The sequence below is a fragment of the Manacus candei genome, unplaced genomic scaffold, assembly GCF_025592945.1.
Source record: "Manacus candei isolate 608988 ecotype Guabito, Panama unplaced genomic scaffold, ASM2559294v1 h1tg000049l, whole genome shotgun sequence".
Lineage (NCBI taxonomy): Eukaryota > Metazoa > Chordata > Aves > Passeriformes > Pipridae > Manacus > Manacus candei.
Window position 1 is genome coordinate 14,194,355 of NW_026138097.1, and position 18,913 is coordinate 14,213,267.

General features: G+C 41.1%; 1 long non-coding RNA gene across 3 annotated transcripts in view; it reads left to right on the top strand.

The window, feature by feature from the left end:
* The window catches only part of LOC127476398 (uncharacterized), a 42,376-nt gene extending 25,192 nt beyond the window's left edge, over nucleotides 1–17,184 (top strand). For all 3 annotated transcript variants that reach the window (XR_007906588.1, XR_007906586.1, XR_007906587.1), the window contains one exon: nucleotides 17,063–17,184. This is a non-coding gene — a long non-coding RNA (uncharacterized LOC127476398). The remainder of the gene's footprint in view (nucleotides 1–17,062) is intronic.
* Nucleotides 17,185–18,913: the final 1,729 nt, after the last annotated feature.

The window sequence follows — 18,913 nt, forward strand, 5'->3', positions numbered from 1 at the left end:
TGTACTTCAAGGGGAAGTGTGTGTGCACATGCACGTGCGTACACATGCATACAGACAAGCTGACCCTGACATTACAATTAAGACAAAATAGCAGTGGCAAAGCTGGTGACAAAACTCAGCAATTTCCAATTGCACAGTCACCCTGTAACGGGAAGAACTGTTTACCCCATGTTCCTTATTAAACTGAAGTATTTTATTTAATGAGCATGACTCATGCAAGGTGTTCCCATAAATCATCATCTGGTTTACAAACTCAATAACTAGGCTTCCTGCTATAACTAGGCTGTGCACACCTTAAATTATTAACACGCCAGGGCCTTAAGGCAGATCTTTGATGATGATGATATAAACACTGTGAGGACAAGGTGCTCTCTCAGCAAAAGATTATTGACTCTAATTACCATTTACCACAGGAAAAAGAAAAGAAAAGACAATAAAATATGAGGGAGAATTTAAATCTCAGATTTAATTTTATGAGGAGTTTTAAACCCCCAAACTTTTTGTTGTTGTTTTTGCTGCCGCTGCTGTTGGCTGCTGCTCTTGCATGATATTCTACAGTTGGCTGATCTTGAAAGCATGACAGTTGTTAAGCAGAAAAAGAAACAAAAAAAATAAAACATGAGAGAATGTTCAGTTGATGCTATGTACATTCTTTGAAATGGATGGAAAAAGGCCAGAGGGAACAGAAAATGATAATACATTGGAAAGAATCCCAGCCTTAATTGTTTTCATGTATGTAATGTAATAAAAAGGTTAAAGCACTAATACGCCTGACTACAGTCATTTGGTTTGTAAACCAGAACTGCAGGTCAGCCTTTAAAAAAGCAATTGTACACTATTATTATAGGCTTCAATTTTACCCAGCCCTCATTATAAGAATTCTGGAAGTAATGGTATAGGGGTTGACATGCGGTTATTTCTGTCCAGGTGAAAGAGCAGAGACAGTCCCACATGCAACGCACACTTCATTTCTGCGAGTGCAAACTCCATCAGAGAGTGGCACAGTGAGGACACAGAAGCCGGATTCGGCATAGTCACATCCTAACTAACAGATGAAAATAAACGATGCCTTTCACTACAAAGAGGAAATGACTTTCATTTTAAAGGCATGTTTACAATGTCATTGCTTTTTCAACCTAATTTTTGAACCTGTGTTTTTATTAATGCAAACAGCAACTTCCTACATTTTTAATGATCCTTCCATGCTGTTAGATCCCAAAGGTACTTGGCAGATGGTACAACAAGGGCTCACTTTATACCCGTTGCTGAAATAAACCAATTGGGGTTGGAATAGGGTTATCATCCTGCATTATTATGATAATAGGACCATGTCTGTAACTCTATTGGGAAGAATTTTCTCCTTTTCCAACTCTAGAGCATCAAAATCTTCCCAATTCTTAATTTTATTATTTTATCTGTTGGTTATTTCTGGGTGGAAACAAGGGTATCCCTAAGTTCACTTCTTATCTGACTGTACTTAGCAGCTACTAATGAAGAGACTTTTTGTGGACTGATTTTCTGACTTACACATAGCAGTGAAACGGAGGCCAAACTGTACAAAAATGGAGGAATTATATTATTATTTCTCCTCAAAAAGGATTAGAGCTGTGATTTATTTTTCCTTTTAAAAACTAGCACCTCCATCACTACCAGTATGTTACAGCAGGAGTACTGGTTCAGTATTAAGTTGTGATATAATTAGTGATATACACTGTGTAGTGAGACACTAATACTCTGTTCTACCATATTGAAACTTTCCTTGGAGGTCCTCTACCCAACCTCTGATCAGTCGCAGTCCTACTTAACATGTGATATATGGCACAATCTGAACCAAAGGTTCTAAGCTACAGGCTTTCACCCTGTGTTTCAGTGTGGAAAGCTTTTACGTACTTGTACTGCTTCAGTTCTCTTAGCAAGAGATGTTGCTGTGGGAAATACAGACGTATTTTGTTAGGAACATTCTCCCTCAGTATTGCATAAGACAGAGAGATAAGTGCATGATGCATGATACCCAGCAACAATGAATCCTTAAGTTTATGTGTCCATTTCATCTGGATGTTAGTATCCCACATTCATATCAGTACTGAGAAAAATGAGTTTAATGCAGTGCTTTCACATTCTTTGATGTTCATTGTCCCAACAATGAACAGGAGATTTATGTGAGTAACTCTTGTTAATATTATTGGGAGTTAGAAAAGCTACATAGTGCCCATTGCGTATTAAACATGTATAAAGTAAAAAACGCTGCGTGAATGTGTATATGTCAGAGAGATGAATTGAAAAGAGAACAATAACTAAAAGTGTTCACACAATAAAAAAAAATAAAATTAAAAAATTAACATTTCTTTGTCCCCACAACTCCATTAACAAGGGATATGGCTAATTTTAATTATACAAGTCAAGAAATTCTGTGTTTCCATAGAAACCCCATCTTTCTTTCTCTTCATGCATGTATTTCTGTCTTATCGTTACTTGTTCACAGAACATAAATACAACTGCATGGCACAAGTGCTTTCTGGTAATAGAAATGAGTGCTCTTCCATTGCATTGTCTCATGACCACACTGCGGGCTGAATATGCAACTCTGGTCTCGTGTGACAGATTCATTTCAACAGAGTTCCTACAGAGTGAAACTGCAAGGATAGAGCTTTGAATCTGGCCCTGCCCTTGTGTTTATGGTGTTGTTGTGTGATTTACCTTGCCCACTAATGGCATCTTGAGAAAGTCACAAAGTGACGAAAGCAAGTTCTGTGTTGTCCTGGAGTAGGAGCTATGTCAATCAGAGACGAGAAATAACCAACTAATTATTGCCTGGGATGTACAGAAAACAGACTTGGCCACTGATGGAGCTGCCACAGCTGCTGTAAGCAAAGAGGCAGCCTGCTGAAAGCACAGAGAGGGAGTGCAGGATAGCAAGTTTTGTGAAGGCAGTTGAAGAAAAGCTGATTTCCAGGTGTGTTCTGGGCCTCTTGTGTTATTTATGCAAGGAAAGGCTGAAAGAAGACTTCCCTGCAGCAGAGAGCCTTAGCCAGGCCTGCACAGACAATCACTAAGCTTACTTCTAAACTTCAGCTCTGCTTCAGCACTATGCCCTTCCTGCTGCCAAAGTGACCTGCCACATATTGACTTGGTCTTGTGTTCCTGTCTGACTCCATGGCTGCTCTGGTTGGAGTGGGAAATACACTCTATTTTCTCATGTTCTTTGGCAGCAGCATATTGTCTCCTTCCCACCTTCTTCCCCATGCAAAGCTCTCCATATAAACATGCACCTGCCAGGTGTTCCCCCAAACCTAAGACTATTACCTGTTAGAGCTGTAGCAACACCATCAGAAAGAAAGATTTGTACACTCTCAAACCAGTGGACAAGAATAGCTGTGCAGTTTCATTCTGTCTCCTTACTCCGCCCCTGAAAAACATGTTGGAACCATAATCACTTCTCTTTTGGAGAAAGCCATTTGCAGGCAGCCAGCAGAATTGAGTGCAGCAGCAAGGACACCCTCTACCTCAGAGGTCTAATGGCCAGGCTGCACTATGTGCAGGGTGTGAGTCACAGTCTGCATCACTCCATGGTAAGCTGAGGGGTTTGCTCTGGGTGAGCTGAGAGTTTGAGATGGAAGGTGAGAGCTTCAGTTAAAATCTAAACTAGAGTGCTGAGCTTCCATGGCAGGACAGACCAGCCTTCGTCACCCTTTGTATCCATGAATTCTGTGGACTATCTTAATTGCAGTAAATGGATGCCCATACTTACCATGCAACTGCTTTAGGGGTAGTCTAACCATAACTTTGGCTTATGCTTTATGGAAACGTCAGAAATGGTCACAGCCGTGCCAGAGAGGAAAAGCGATATCAAGACAGGTGGTGCTACAAAGAGAAGAAGTATCATTACCAAGAAAAGCAGATCAAGCAGGGCAGCAATGAACAAAAATCTCTCATTTCTATTTTTGTGTACAGATATACTCCAGCATTGGCCTTCTTTCTGTCGCTAGTTTACTATCTCTAATGCAGATTTATTCTTGCATTCTATGTTTTTTCCTTTATGTGGAGAGTGGTTGGTTTCTTCCCCATGGCTGTTGTTTGAAGCTGTTGAAAGCTTTGCAACACTGGAAGGCCTCGTAGATACCATCCAGGGGAGTACTTAGGGCTATCACAGGCTCAGTTTAACAACAGGACTGGTGATGACTCCCAGTTTACCTAGAAAGGTTCACACCACTGCCCTGAGAGAGAGAAGATGTGTTCTGGAGACAAGCACAGATACATCTGCAAGTACAGCAATAAATGCTGTATGTGCATTTAAATGTTTCTAGAAAGAATGCCTCTCTTCTGATGGGGAAAGAAAGGACACACCTTTCTGGGTGGAGATCAATAGGCCCATCATGAGCGAGACACCTTGAACTTCCAAATATGTGTGCATTTGTGGAACTGAGAGCCACTGAGTCTTAAGATGACTGATTTCACCTCCCAGTCTAAACCTGGAGGAAGGGCTTTTAGGTTTGCATTCTAGCTCTTTCATTAACCATGCATAATAAATAGTCATAACTTGCCATGCAAGAATGTACTGGAAAGTAGCAATTTTAACTGCTACTCTCACTTTTCCCTCCCATGTATTTAATTGTAATAGTTTTTTTTTTTTTTGTTTAAGCTAAATGAAAAAAGGGAAAGGGAAGTATTAGGAGTTCTGGGCGACTTGTACAACATGACTCTGTGTGTGGGAATGATATGGAAATTTTAATCTCTACTACTAGTTTGTTGCTGCTCTGGGAGGAAGCAACAACAACAAAAAACTGCCTATAAGTACTTGTTGAAATAATGGCCCCATCAAACCAGATGTTGGCCAGATGAACAGTCTTTTTGTATTTGTTCATGTTCCCCTTGCTAATATTTGATTTCTGTGCAAAAATTAAATCTCAGTGCCTATCTACAAGCTGGAAAACCTCCAGATTATTAGGATATTTTAATCCTCTTACATTTTAAACAAAAAGATCAAAAGCATTTGCTGTGCCTTTTTTTTTTTTTTAAAGGCTGCTAAAGCAAATGACAACAACAAAAAATTTGAGGGACTGATCTTGATTGAGCTGGCTTATGTGGAGGATCTTGCTGAGGAGAAAGTGTATGTTGTACTTAAATGTGTCATGTAAGGCTATGATGTGGGCTCATGCTCTGCACAGGAGATGCCCCCTTGAATTAGGTGTTGAGGCACCACTGAAGACTGTTAACTTGTTTCAAATCTCATCCATTAAGTGCCTCTCAGTGACGTATGCCAAGTAGTAAACTAGTTATGATAACTTGACTTTTTAGCTATTGCCAGAGAAACCTAATTCTTACACAGTAGCACAGAAAACATTTTTACTATGAAGATTTCACAAGTCAAAATACCACTGTTTTTGTGACTCTGGATATCCCAAGGGTAAAAATTGAATGAGTCATTAAGTTCCTGAAAAGAAATATATTCATGTGGGTTTAAGTATGCTCACAAAACAAGTCGTTCTCCCTGTCACGACTCTGTCCCATTATGAGAAGCTCAGAGTCCTTCTCTGACAGTAAAGCTGCCACATCAGCAAACATGATGAAGCATCTTTTACCGTCCTCCAAGGCTTTATTCTGTATGTGTCTCAGGATGTGTCTCAAAACAACAGGAAAAATTTGTCCAAGGAAACATAGGTATTTTCTGTATGGCCTAATTATGTGTTGATGGAAACTGGGTTTCTGATTCATTGCATATGTTTACATGAGCGTGTCTGGGTCAAAGTCAATGCAGTCAATAGATTAGCACTGGAGTGTGGCCTTGGAAGATAACCTTGAGACATTGGGGTCTGATATTTTCCAAATAATAAGGAACCTTCTGTTTAAATTACAATGAATGGAAACTCTGATGCTTTCATGTTACTGGAGATCAGGACCTTTGGTGTCTCAAACAAAACACTAAAACAAGCACGTAAAACACTAAAGCATCTTCTCAGCTCTTCTGAAGATTTTGACATCAAACTAATTATTGGGCTCAAACCAAAACCTTTACTAGGAAACTGCTAAATGTCAGGAGATGTTTCATTTTGAGTCCTATTCTTAGATGTTGCAATTTAAGTCCTATTTAAGTCCTATCCCAAGCAAAGAATTGATCTAATTTCTTACAATACGATCAAGATGAACTATTCACCAAAGTGACATTGTAACACTCACTTTCAGCAGACCTGTTGAGTGTTTGCATCCCAAAGTCCTTTTATTTTGCCCTTTTATTCTTCATATCGTGGGATGATGTAGTGATCACATCAAGTCGTGAATCTGGCTCAACTCTATGTTTATCTGAAAGTCCACAAACTCTGGCTGTGACCATTTTCACTTTCACAGATCTCATTAGTACCAAATGAAGTGTTCAAGTAATATTTGTGTCCTTAATGCAACTAGTATGCTTATAACTGTATGTTGCTGCGGTACTTTTCCAAATGAATGACAAAATTTCTGGATTTATCCACTCTGTGTGAAAAGTGGTCCTTCTCCATGGCCTTACTATATGCTAAATCCTTGCTCCTTAAGGGTTTTGTTTGTAAAGTGGCACAGATCTAATATAGGCACAGTTTTATTTTGAGCAGACTCTACATTATAATGCAGCAATGTAATAGAACTCTTCTGGTTGACAAACACTCTGGTGTAAATGATTTAATTTACTAGCTGAAGCATGAGTCTACATATTATTGTACTGATCAGTCATTGCATACTAAAATCACTCATCCTTAATGTAATGATTTGGTATCCCTACAGAGAATTTGAGTCATCAGAAAGTCATTAGATACAGTAAAAAATGAAAATTACTATTACACAGCAGTAAACACTATTAACTGTTAGTTAAAACAGCATTTAATTTAGCAATGCAACAGTTTACAAATTTCTGCAGTTTACTTAGTTCTCATATAATTGTGACTACAAAGCTGATTCTTCCAGTGCCAATAGCATGACACAAATATAGGGTGAGAGAATATGATCAACTGTTTCAGCTCCAAGTGAAGCAACTGCACATTACTGCAGAACATCATGGCAATTTTTATCTTAATAGTTCAGTCATATGATGTGGAAGCCATGACTGACTGTAGAGAAGGCAAGAAAGAACTGCACAGTTCTGTAAGACATTCAGGCACCAAATTGTCCCTTAGCAATGGGGATGGTATGTAATTTATTCTCCTGTAGTAAATGGGAAGGTTGCAAAGACATTTAGACAAAAGTAGAACACAACAGAGTTCAGAGCTCTGTTATGGTCTTCAGGCTTAGGGAGTATAGTGCCTGGGCACCTCTGGTGAATGGTGCAGATTTCTTCCAGGGAGCAAAGTAATATGCAATGCTGAGGCTACTAACATCTCTTAATATGAGCACACACTTCCTTGTGTCCAGGATCTGAATATGAAAAGAAGGGGTCCCATGCCCCTGGGAGTCTGATTTCATTGAAGAGGACATTTTGAGAAAGGCTGTGGTAGTTTTAATTGCCAGGGATATGGTAGTTTTAATTGCCAGGGACAAAATCTGAAAAAGGGCCATTCATGTTTAAGTGTGACATACAAGATTCACACAGGTTTAATATCCTCCTGATGCATCTAACATGACTGACACTTCCACTGTGACTGTCTCCTTTCATGCCCACAGCTCAATGTTATGATATCGCTGTAAATTGGGACTAGTGTACAGAAAATGTGTCTTGCTGGGACAATGTGTAATGTGTGGTGGGTAATGTTTGACAGGCTTTTACTCTCAGTTAGGTGTAGGTCTAACATATATGTGATGAAGTAAGCATATATTTACAGAGGGATGTATTTAGCTCAGTGTCAGTAGCAGCTGAAAACTTGATGGATATTTGCTTAGCAATAAAACACTCCTTTGAAGTGTCATCATTTTTCACACTTGGATAATTGAAGTACAGTTTCTACAGGAAAAACAACATTTGTGCTTCTTTAGGTTCTGTCATATTGGGCCTGATGCACCTTGTGAGAAGTCACCCCTCCACCAAGAGGCAATGGGGCTGTTACAAGGGGACACATGGCTCAGTGGTGACTCCAACTTCACTGCCTGATTTTGCAGCTGCAGGCCCTGTCTAGAGGGTTCCCACTGTACACATTCAACAAGCAGGTAGCTGTCTTACTCAAGTGAATGGGAATCCCAAGCCAGGTGTGATTTCTAAAGCTAGAGCTGTCACGAGCCTTCAAATAATTTTTTAAAACTAGCATTATTATTATTCAGTGAAGGGGCTTTCCCCTGGTACAGCTAGGCCCATTTCATGTTCGGGTTTAAGTGGAAATTAAAGGGCGTTTGTACTAGGTAGATGTAGCCTGTGCAAAATCACACTTTTTACTGGTAACATGTCCTCTTGCAGTCAAGGCCCACAGTAAAGGTCTCCTCCTTCTCCTTCTCCTTCTCCTTCTCCTTCTCCTTCTCCTTCTCCTTCTCCTTCTCCTTCTCCTTCTCCTTCTCCTTCTCCTTCTCCTTCTCCTTCTCCTTCTCCTTCTCCTTCTCCTTCTCCTTCTCCTTCTCCTTCTCCTTCTCCTTCTCCTTCTCCTTCTCCTTCTCCTTCTCCTTCTCCTTCTCCTTCTCCTTCTCCTTCTCCCTCCTCCTCCTCCTCCTTCTCCTTCTCCTGTGAAACTTGTGGCAAACCTCTGAGTAGAAACCATATCTCTCAAGCCCAGGATTAGCTCCTTAACCACAGGGCTGTGGTTCCTTTCATGTTGTTTTCTTTTTGTCACACGGTGTGGTATAAATGTTGGAGGCCAGTTTTATTTCTTCCAATGGTAATCCACACAAGTTGGATGATGGACTGCCTTCTGCTGATTTGTAATTCAGCTGAAGTTGCTGGACTAACACCAGAGGTGAATCTGATCCTTCCCTTTGCATATGGATGTATATTCTTTGTGGGTTCAATGTATCTATAAGCCTGGAAAGTATTGATTTTATACGCAGAGTATCAAATATATGTGCCTAGATTTCACTGATAAGATAGAATTGTGATATTTCTCTCATTTTCACATTTGAATGGAGAATTGGCTGGAGGGGCATTTTTTGTTGGTATCATATGAATGTCTGGTGATACATTTCAGTTAGCAATAATTACATTACATCTGCTGTGTACAGAAGAGGAAACTAATTCTTCTTACGAAGCTACAGTACATGGATAGAGATTTTGAGTTTTGTACTGTTACATTTACTAACCACATAATTGCATATTTAGTCCTATTACACCAGAACCTGAAATGTTATGGTGCAGGGTATAATTACACCATTTACTCTTGAAGAAACCCTCAAGATATAATATAAATAATAGGATTGCAGATTCATAGAAATTAGAGATGGGAAAAGAGCCTATTAGGTCATCTGCAACCCAGTGAGAAAAATTATAAACAGTTTGCTGGAGTGTATCTTATCATAGGCATTGATTGCCCTTTCTATCTCCTTGTGCTAGAATTCCCCCAGAATCCAGCAGAAGAGCTGCTTGACAGTGTGGGAGAGGGACTGTGAGCCAGTGTCTCTGCACTAGCTGACAGCTGTGTAGGAGAACTGGCAAAAACACACCATTTTCCTCCAGCAGTGGAAAGTCTGCCCAGAAATCCATGTAAAGATGTCTTCTTTTCACTAGAGGCATCAAATCTATGGGCTGCGTTGGTTGCTGGCAGAAGTAGGGATGAAGGCTGTTACACATCCTGGGCTACTCTGTGCACAGGACTCATGCTGAAGTTTATGCTAGTCACATCATTCATCTTGCCTAGAATTTAGACCCTGGTCTTTTCCTCTATGTAGTTATTTCATTGGAGTAACTAGCAATTAAAAAGTATCCACAAATATTAACAGTAGTTCTTCTCTAAAATAGCTATCTATCTTTCAACCTTCTTTTCCTCCATAACGGACAGCAGCCTTCTAAGAGGTACAAAGACTGAAGAGATGGCCATGAAGTTGTACAGGTTGCTTCTCAGTTTGCTACCCTCTGTCATCATTACTCTCTGCTCTCTCCTTGTAGGCACTTCAGCCTATGTTTGCTCACTTACTAGTTTTCTTCTTTCTTCTCCTCTCTTCACTTTCTTATCACTCTTTGAGAAGCTGGTGCTCCTGTTTTTCCTCTTCCTCCCTTACATACATAGGAGAGCCCAGAGTCAAGAAGAAAGTGTGTGGTTAAAACCACCTTCTGAACATGCTCACCCATGGTGCATTTAGATGAGAGTAGAAAGAAGATAATTGTAATTGGAGTTTTATGGCTTCAGCCAGCTTCACTTTCATTAGTTCCTGCTGTAGGTGTATGAGGGAGAAGTTAATGCCACCATCCCTCCGCATCATCTGTACGTGTCTTTAGGCAGGCCTCCAATGACACGTTTTTCAATTCCATGCTCTTTTCATTAGCTCTCACATGCTGCTAGTGAATTCGTTGCTTACTGTCTCTCCTTCCCATGTCAGGGATGGGTGTGAGCCCTGGAGTGCTCTGAAGCACCTGACTGAGTGGAAAGCAGTCCTGTCATGATGCAGCACCCCTGGGGGGAGGGTGACTGCAAAGGTCATGCCTCAGGGAAACAAATCCTTTCCCCAGGACAAAACCAGTGGTGCACTGGGGGATCTCAAGGCACACCTTCTGCATGCTGGGTTGTTAGTGGGCCGATGATGTCTCTCCATCTCTGGGGGTCAGACCTGACCTGCTGTGGAGCTTCATGAGTTCGTTCACTTTGGGGGATCTCTGCTGGGGATCTGGCCCTTTTTTACTCGATCCTGAACCAGCAGCGCAGCATTCCTGAAAGATGACTGCAGTGATGAGGCAATTAATTACAGAGCTGACTTGACTGTATGCTCAGGTTTAAACAAGTTTGCATCACCAGCATTCCCCTGGTAATTGCTTTTAAAGGAGCAGAATGGGCTGTGAAGCTAAAACCATCTGGGCACATGTGGCTGTGCAGAAGGACAAGGGTGGCAGGGAGTCTAGAGCAAGGACTTGGTTCCCCATGAGGAAAGCAGTACAAGGGAGATTTCAGAGTTTTTGGTTCAATGTCATTAGTTGCACGTGAACTCATGAACTTATTCTGTGGAGAATGGGGTCCTGTATGGCAGGCCAGGATGATCCTTCTTGAAATCCCAATAGACCTGGTATCATACCAGTAACAGAGATTAATTGCAAGATGCTTTGGGAAGACTGCTTCTTCCTGATGTCTTCCAGCATGAAGAGCCAGATGAGTGTGGTTTTCAAGAGCTCCATGCAGTCAAGAATCGCTACCTCTAATAACATGGAAACATGGAAATATGCAGGTGCCCTTCACCTGTGGCAATCACCTCTTTTAATATTATGGACCTTCTTGCTGCCACAAAATAGTTTAGACTGAAGTGCATGTGAGATACAATCAGTTAATAATCATCTTTTACAAAAAAAGAGCAAGAGCAAAACATACTAACAAGAAAAAGGGCATTTGGAGGCACAGGAAGCATGGGAGAGGGCCTCTTTTGAATTATTGTATCCCATTGCAACCAGTATCTTCTGCTGCTGTCCTTTGAATTTCTTAACTTGTGCTGAAAGTTTTTCTTTAGCATTTCTGTGGAGCCTTTACAAAAATTAGTAAGCCCTTTTTAGGCCACAAAAGTTGATCACTTCACTGCAAGCTGCATGTTCATATCTGAACAAAGTTAGGCCCCTGTAAAAAAGAAAAAAAAAATTAATTTGCCCCAACATCTACTCTTAGTGGTTTTCAGAGGTGGACTAAAGAGAGTTCTTCCAGATACGCAAACTTAACAAACAGCAGGTTAGGTCCATGCCACCCATTAAGTTTAGAATGCACTGTAATTCCGATTTCAGGCTGTGTTTTTATTTAAACCCTATCTGTAGATGTATCTAATAAATACTACTGGAAACTAATTTACATTCTAAAACCTATTAATTTAATCATAGTCTTTATATAAGTTACTAATAAATAGCAAGTAAAGCAAGTAGAGTGAAACAACAAAATGAGATAACCAATCTAACTTAAATAATGACAAGCACTGCAATCTATAATAAAAAATCACACAAGTTAACACTTTAACAGCATTTGCATCCCAGACTATTAGATCTTTCATACTTAGTGTGACGAAAGTGTGGGATGAGTAAAAACAAGTCCTTACGGGCAAAATTCAACCACGCATGGAAAGCCTGGATAAGATCTTCCCCATTCTTTCTGTTCCACGGAAGGAGGAACTAGAAGAGCCACTGGGTAGAAAATGTGTGTTTCTCCAAGGCAAAGAGGTATGGCAGAACCATGGGGCCTGGGAATGAGTCCAGACATGGTATGGAGGATGCTGTGGTGGTGTTGTCCATGAGATTGAAAGAGCAGATGTTTCAAAGCTTTGCAGCCCGCTCGTGGGGAGGGACATCTCTGCAGTGCTTTCAAACTCAGATGTAAACTGGGAGATTTCACCCCAAAGAAAGGAAAACCTGGTACTTGGGGTAGAGAATGAGATACCAGCAAATCCAGATTTTAGCCCTTTTATTCATTGAATCCCTTTCTGATGGGAATTGTTACTAGGCTAAAGCTGCTTCTGGAATTTCAGAGCTCCAGACAGGCAAGGGAGACTGTTAACACCCAACAAAGGTATCAGCACGGGTAGCGAGGCCATGTGTCAGACAGGACTGGAGAACCTGGCCTCTTTTGAAGAAACTCTCTGATGGTGGTGTGCCCTGCATAAAAGAATGACAAGATTTTATAATTAACACTCATGTATATTTAAATATCATACCTTTCAAACCCTTTCAAATTGCTGTCATCTGCTGCTCGATCCAGCCCCGCTTCCCAAAGCAATGGTGACCCCTTTGGCCTCTGTAGGCAACTCCACATCCTTCAACAGCAGTGTCAGCTCCATGTGTCACAGACAAGGTACAGTCCATAGTGCATCCACTGATGGTTAAGAAACAGACTTTGTTCCTAAGAGCTGTGCAGCCCTTGGACTTCTTTCAAGAGCTGTGTCTCTGGTTTAGAGAATTTCTCATTTCTCATTATTATTGCTCTCTGAGTCTCTCACACCAATTTCCTTGTGTTTCCAAAAATCAAGCAAGTCCTGAGTGCTATGACTCCTCCCTGAGGGAGGAGATTTATTGTTTTGGTGAGAACCACCCACTGGCCAAGCACTTGCATAGGTCAGTTCCTGAGCGGCAAAGCCTATAAATAAACAAATTTAGAGATTTGGTGATGCCCCTGGGAAACTTTACATCAACACATTTGTGTAAAGGCAGCTCCAGGCCCATGCCTCTCCCATTCCTTTTACTTTTAGATACTTATTCCCAAGAACAGAAGACTTCTTTCTTGGGGCCATATTTTTTAAAGTGGTCCTATCTCTGCATCCAAGTGTGAGACTATAATAATAATAATAATAATAACAACAACAGCAATAACAACAACAGCAGCAGCTAATGATGATGATAAGTGTAATACCTTTCACTTATGTCTTTCTCATTGCTGTGATTTGCATTACATCAGAAATGTACAATAGAGGCTCTCTGCCAAGCAGATAACCAGTGTTGACCTGAAGAAGCTATGCTCCAAGACATAAGCAAGCACCAAATAAAAACACACATGCAAAATTATATACACTCACATATATGGCCTCAATCTGATTCATCCAAAGAGATGAAAGCAGTTGGCAAACAGCAATTAACTCATTTTCATGCAACAGATAAGCATCATCTTTCTATCTGATGGATGAGCAAGACAAGTTAAATGACTTGCCCAAGGTTACACAATGCATCAGGGCAGAGCTTGGAAGCAGTATAAAGAAGTCTTCATTCCCTGATCTAACTTTCCTGTTTTTGACTTTCATCTGAATTTTCAGTGTACAGAAGAACAGACTTACAGAAATGTGCGCGCACACACACACACACATACACTTGTGAACCTGGAAGATAAAAAGACAGTAATGTTGGACTCTAACTGCATCTGGTTAGCAAACTCCCCTTGAAGACCTGTATGTTCTCCACAGCCTCTTAGCTTGCACAGTTTAAAAAGCTGGAGCCAATTAGCATTTGATTTTGAGTAACAAATTTTCTTTTACAACACAAATTAAATCTGTCTCTCTCTTGATGTTATAATTCTCAGTTTTAATGTCACTGAATTTTGGCTTTGGGTAAACAAGAAGCAAGAGTTATTGGACAATTGCAAAGGGATGCTTTTTGTAACTGCAGCGAGACTGCAACCATTTAAGCTGCTTCCTTTTTTTTTTTTTTTTTTTTTTGGTGTCTACCTGAGAGGAAAACACTTACTGTTAATCTCATAGCAGTAAATTACAGAGAATTCGTTCACTTCCATAATGTTATCTACTCAAAGATCTTTAGAAATATTATCCACTAATTCAGTATGACAACACTGCTATAAAGGTATATGGGGCTTCTCCACATTTTCCAGAGGAAAAAATTGTTGAGGGAAATTTGAAGGTCTGCTTGTCAACAACAGTGCTGTGTGGATGGTATGTGTAGGTGTAAAGAGCCGGGCAAAAGAATGTAATAGTCCACTTCCAGGGACAAATCGTAATATGCATATAAGGCAAACTACTGTACCCAATAGCAGTGAAATTTAATATCACACAAGTAAGTGACTTACCCAAGATCTCAAAGGAAATCTGTGGCAGAATCAGGAAAGTGTCCCACTCTGGTTCTCGAGCCACAAAACCACTTTTCCCTTTGAACCTCTAATCAGTCTTTTCTTTGATTTAAGGTTGACTGAGATGAGCTGATTAAGTTTCCATGTATCATCTGGAAGCTTCAGAACAGGCTTGTTTTGCTAGACATTCCCATCAGCCCCCATAGTTTCAGGCCTTTTGATTATAAAATGCTTTTTACGTTAGTCTTCGTGGAAACTCCCTTTTTCTTTTGTTTTAATCATTTACAAGCTGGAGCCTTGCCAATTTATGTAACATGGTCTCATCCTACTCATTATTTCATCATAATCCTGCCAGGTCTTTATTAAATATATTTCTTCCCCCCTTTAGTAAAAAAGGGATGGGTGCCTGGGAACCTGGATATGCAAAATGAGTGGGAATGCAGACTTTTTTTTCTTTCTCTGGGTTTTTCACTCTCTTTCATTCCAGACTCAGAAATATCAGTGAGAAAGGTTATCTTCCCCAGTTGTGGGAGAGTAGTGTCTGTCAAGTTTAGGTGGGTTACTAGTGAGGGGTGGGGGTCTTACTCCCTCCAAACTCCAAGAGGGAGCCAAGCCACAGACTTTGAGATCTTAATCATGATCCTAGCACACAAACCCCTGTAAAATTTGCTCTATACGTCAATGAAGCAGGTTTTTAGCCTCCCTAAATACCTCCCAAGCCTTTTGTACCTGTTGTTTAGGTACTTTTGTTTTCCTATCTCCTTTCACTGCTTTGGTACTTTCCTTCCCATCTCATCTGTTATTTTTAAGGCGTATGCCTCGTTAATTGAAAAGCTATATAACCCCCTGTGAATTTTCACCACCCACATTCACCTCTCTGAAGGCCAGGAGCAAATCTCTACAACATGACACTGAGAAGTATGACCAAGTCATCCTCGAGGGACATAGTGGTGCTTTTGACATGGTTGGACAGTTCAGGAAGCAAGGGCATTGGATACAACTGAATCCTGCTGGTGAAGCCTGACCATGGTGCTACATCCATTTCGTAGATCCACGGTGTTACATCTGTTTGTAAGGATTTGTTTGAGGACTCCTTCTGTCTTATAAGGAGCTGTCTTGTGAGGAAGTAGTCACAGGAGGTTAGTCCAGGGCTGTAGTCTGTACTGTTCCTACTTTATAAAACCATACTTTTCTTTATGGCTTTTTTTTTTTTTTTTTACTCAAACAAAGCTATTAAGAGATGAGTGATTCAGTACTTCATGTAGCAATTCCTGGTCAGGCAGTTTCCTGATGATCATGTCATTGAGCAGATCACAGGTCCCAGTCTGTCCCTCTAACTGCCCCTCCATCTTCTTCATTCAGAGCCAAACACGCAGCTGCCATGGGATCCAGTAACATCTCCCTGCCAACAGCTGCTGGCAAGTAGTGGGCCCACTAGCCTTTCCCAGACATTTTTCTCTGCTGTGGCCCTTGTCCATGAGAGGATTTCCCCACCCTGTGTTTGCCTCCCATGAGCACAGACTGTTTTGCTTGTTCCCAGGATGAGAATTTTCTGATGTAGTTTGCATATATGTTGAACCATTAGCTTTTGTACAGTTACACTAACTTGTGGTTTCCTATGAGTGCAAGGTTCTACTTACCCCCAGTGGTTTTCCAAGCCTTTAATTGGTGATAACTATCAACATTTCTTGGTTTTAAGAGAACAGGGGCTGCCATTACTTAAACTTTCTGCTGTGTTGCAAACCCTTTAAAAAGCAACTCGCACAAACTTCTTTACCTTGACTTCATGGAACCCATTTTAGTGACAGAAAGGGACTTGGCACCACAGAATCCAACCATGCTTTATTAGTGTAGGTGTTGACTGCACATTGTACAAGATCTTCTTCTTGAAAAACAAGCCCTGTTTATATATAATTACACATGATGTTGTATTTCTGTCATTGGAATTGTGCTGTCAACTGAGATGAGGACCCTGGGCTGGTATTTCAGGGGTATTCTCCTCAAGATCATCCCCATCCCCCCAACACTCACACGTGGCTTATTTCAGTGCATTTCAAGTACAAACACGACTGCTCTTCAGAAGTACTTTTATGAGCCTTGAGGGTAAGTCATCTCTGGCAGGGATGATTTAGCAGTATGCCTTTGAGAAGGTGAACTCCAGCAGAGGAAGGGAAATCACTCCAAACCTCTCACAAAGGTGGTGGCAGCTCTTTAAATGCAGATCCCGAGAGACTCTTTTCACCCCTCTCCAACACAGCGCCAGGCAGACCTGAGGTATGCACTTCAGGACTCTACAGTCCACATCATATTAGAGACTTATAAAAATAATATAAAATGTGTGCTAGAGGTAAGTACCCATCACTGCCAATGGAAAGCATTAAACCCAGGATGTTTGAACTGCATTCAGGAGGATTGGGCAGGTTTATGTTTAATCTGAATAAGAGAAAGGTAGTGTGGAGACTGTGCCAAAAAGCCACAAATATGTGCTTACCTCCTAACAGAGAGGCGGATGAAACCAACTCCAAGACCTTTGGCTCCAAGGAAGTGCTCACTGGAGGCAGAAAACAGTGCAAGTAGGCCAGTGGGAGCTGGAAACAAAACCTCAAATAAAATACAATTGGGAAACCCAAAGGTCTGTAGTGAATCACAGGTCAATTTCCTGGAGGGAAAGGAATGAACATAGGGCCCCAGTGTTGTCAGAAATAGTGCTGAAATTATAGTTAAGCAGCTATGATGACTTTGCTTCTGTCTCGGTTCAGAAGCAGCTCAAGAAATAGCAAAATACATTGGGATAGCAAAGGTACCATGGCTCTTTCCCAGCTTCATTTTCACTTGCCTGCTACTTGTCTCTACGGTAATTGCTGAATTTGTGCTTCAATTTTGTCCTAATTCATGGAATTAATGGTGTGGAAAGTGTGAATTTCTGAGGACATGCAGCAAGGAAGTAACTTTTTCAGGAGCTGCAGTTATTGCAGAGTTATTTGTTTGACTCAGACCTGATGGTAATGTTGTTCGTGGCTTTTAACTTGGCAAATGGGAATCCCAATATTGAACTATGTGATGAAAATACTTTTCAACAATATCAGTGTCTGGGAGGGAAGGAACATCAAGACTGGCCTCATGGTTTATGTTTCCAAAGATGGCTTTTACCTTTTGGTGCTCAGCTTTTGGATACCAAACTGGCAGACCAGCTCTTTGTCTGTAACTGAGCAACAATGAGATCCACTGAGTTTCTGAAAGAATGCCATTACAAACACAGTCCATTTATTAAAGCTGAACAGCCTCTAAATAAGAGCATTGTATGGGATGTATGTGAGTATTTAAGTCTATATAACTTCTCTAAGCTAATGCTGAGAGTCAGTTTTCCTTCCTCATGTGGTGTCACAAGGAAACTGGCAACGAGTCCTAGGAGAGGGACAGGACCATGAGTGGGACGGTCAAACTCCAGGTTTTCTAGGGGTGACAAGGATCAGGAGATTATAGACAAGCAGGCAAGCATGGACACCCTGATGTGTGGGTAAAGGAGCAGTGGTTGCATGGACATGGCTGGTGGCAGGGTGTTTTCCCAAGGCAACTCTGCATCTACCAGTGTATCAAACTAAATCAAATTGCTTCCAGCACAGCCTTTGTGGAGAACTGGCTGTTGAATGGGAGGACACATCAAAGAGAGATGTCAGTACTATGGAGCTTGGCATATTTTAGCTGCAGACCCCTCCTGAAGTCACAGCTCTAGTTTGTCCTGTTCTCCTTTGCTGTAGCATCCCCAAACCTACAATCTCAGTGCAGGCTTGGTGCTTCCCCTTTGGGAAGTGTTAGTCTGCAAAAAATCATCTTGTAATTTTAATACTTACATCTTTGTTTCGCAGTGGGGCTCTAGAGGCTTGCAGCCATCTTTCAGGAGGTTCCAGTTCAAGCTGTAGTTGTTAGTTATGCTATGCACTGGAGCAGCACTCACACAAAACCAACATGGCAGCTGGTGCTGGGGTTTCATGGACACATAACAGCCCAAATGCCAAAAAGACGAGGGGAAAAAAAAAATCTATTTAAGCAATTTTTTCCTCTCTATAGGAACTTAGTCTGTCAGCAGCATAAACACTTGCAATCATGCACTTCCTAGGATGCATGTGCTATCGAAAAGGGAGGTGTTAATTGCTGTGCTAATTACAACATGATTGCTTTGCACTTGTTTTGCACTTGCAGGTGATTAAATTTTTAACGAAGCATATTACTTGGCACTGTTAGCACAGTTAACACATTTCTCTCTCTCTCCCCCTCTCTCTCCCCCTCCCCCCCCCCCCTTCTCTCTCTGTTTTTTATGCCTTGGGAGAAGTCCTGCGCTTCAGACCCTTCAC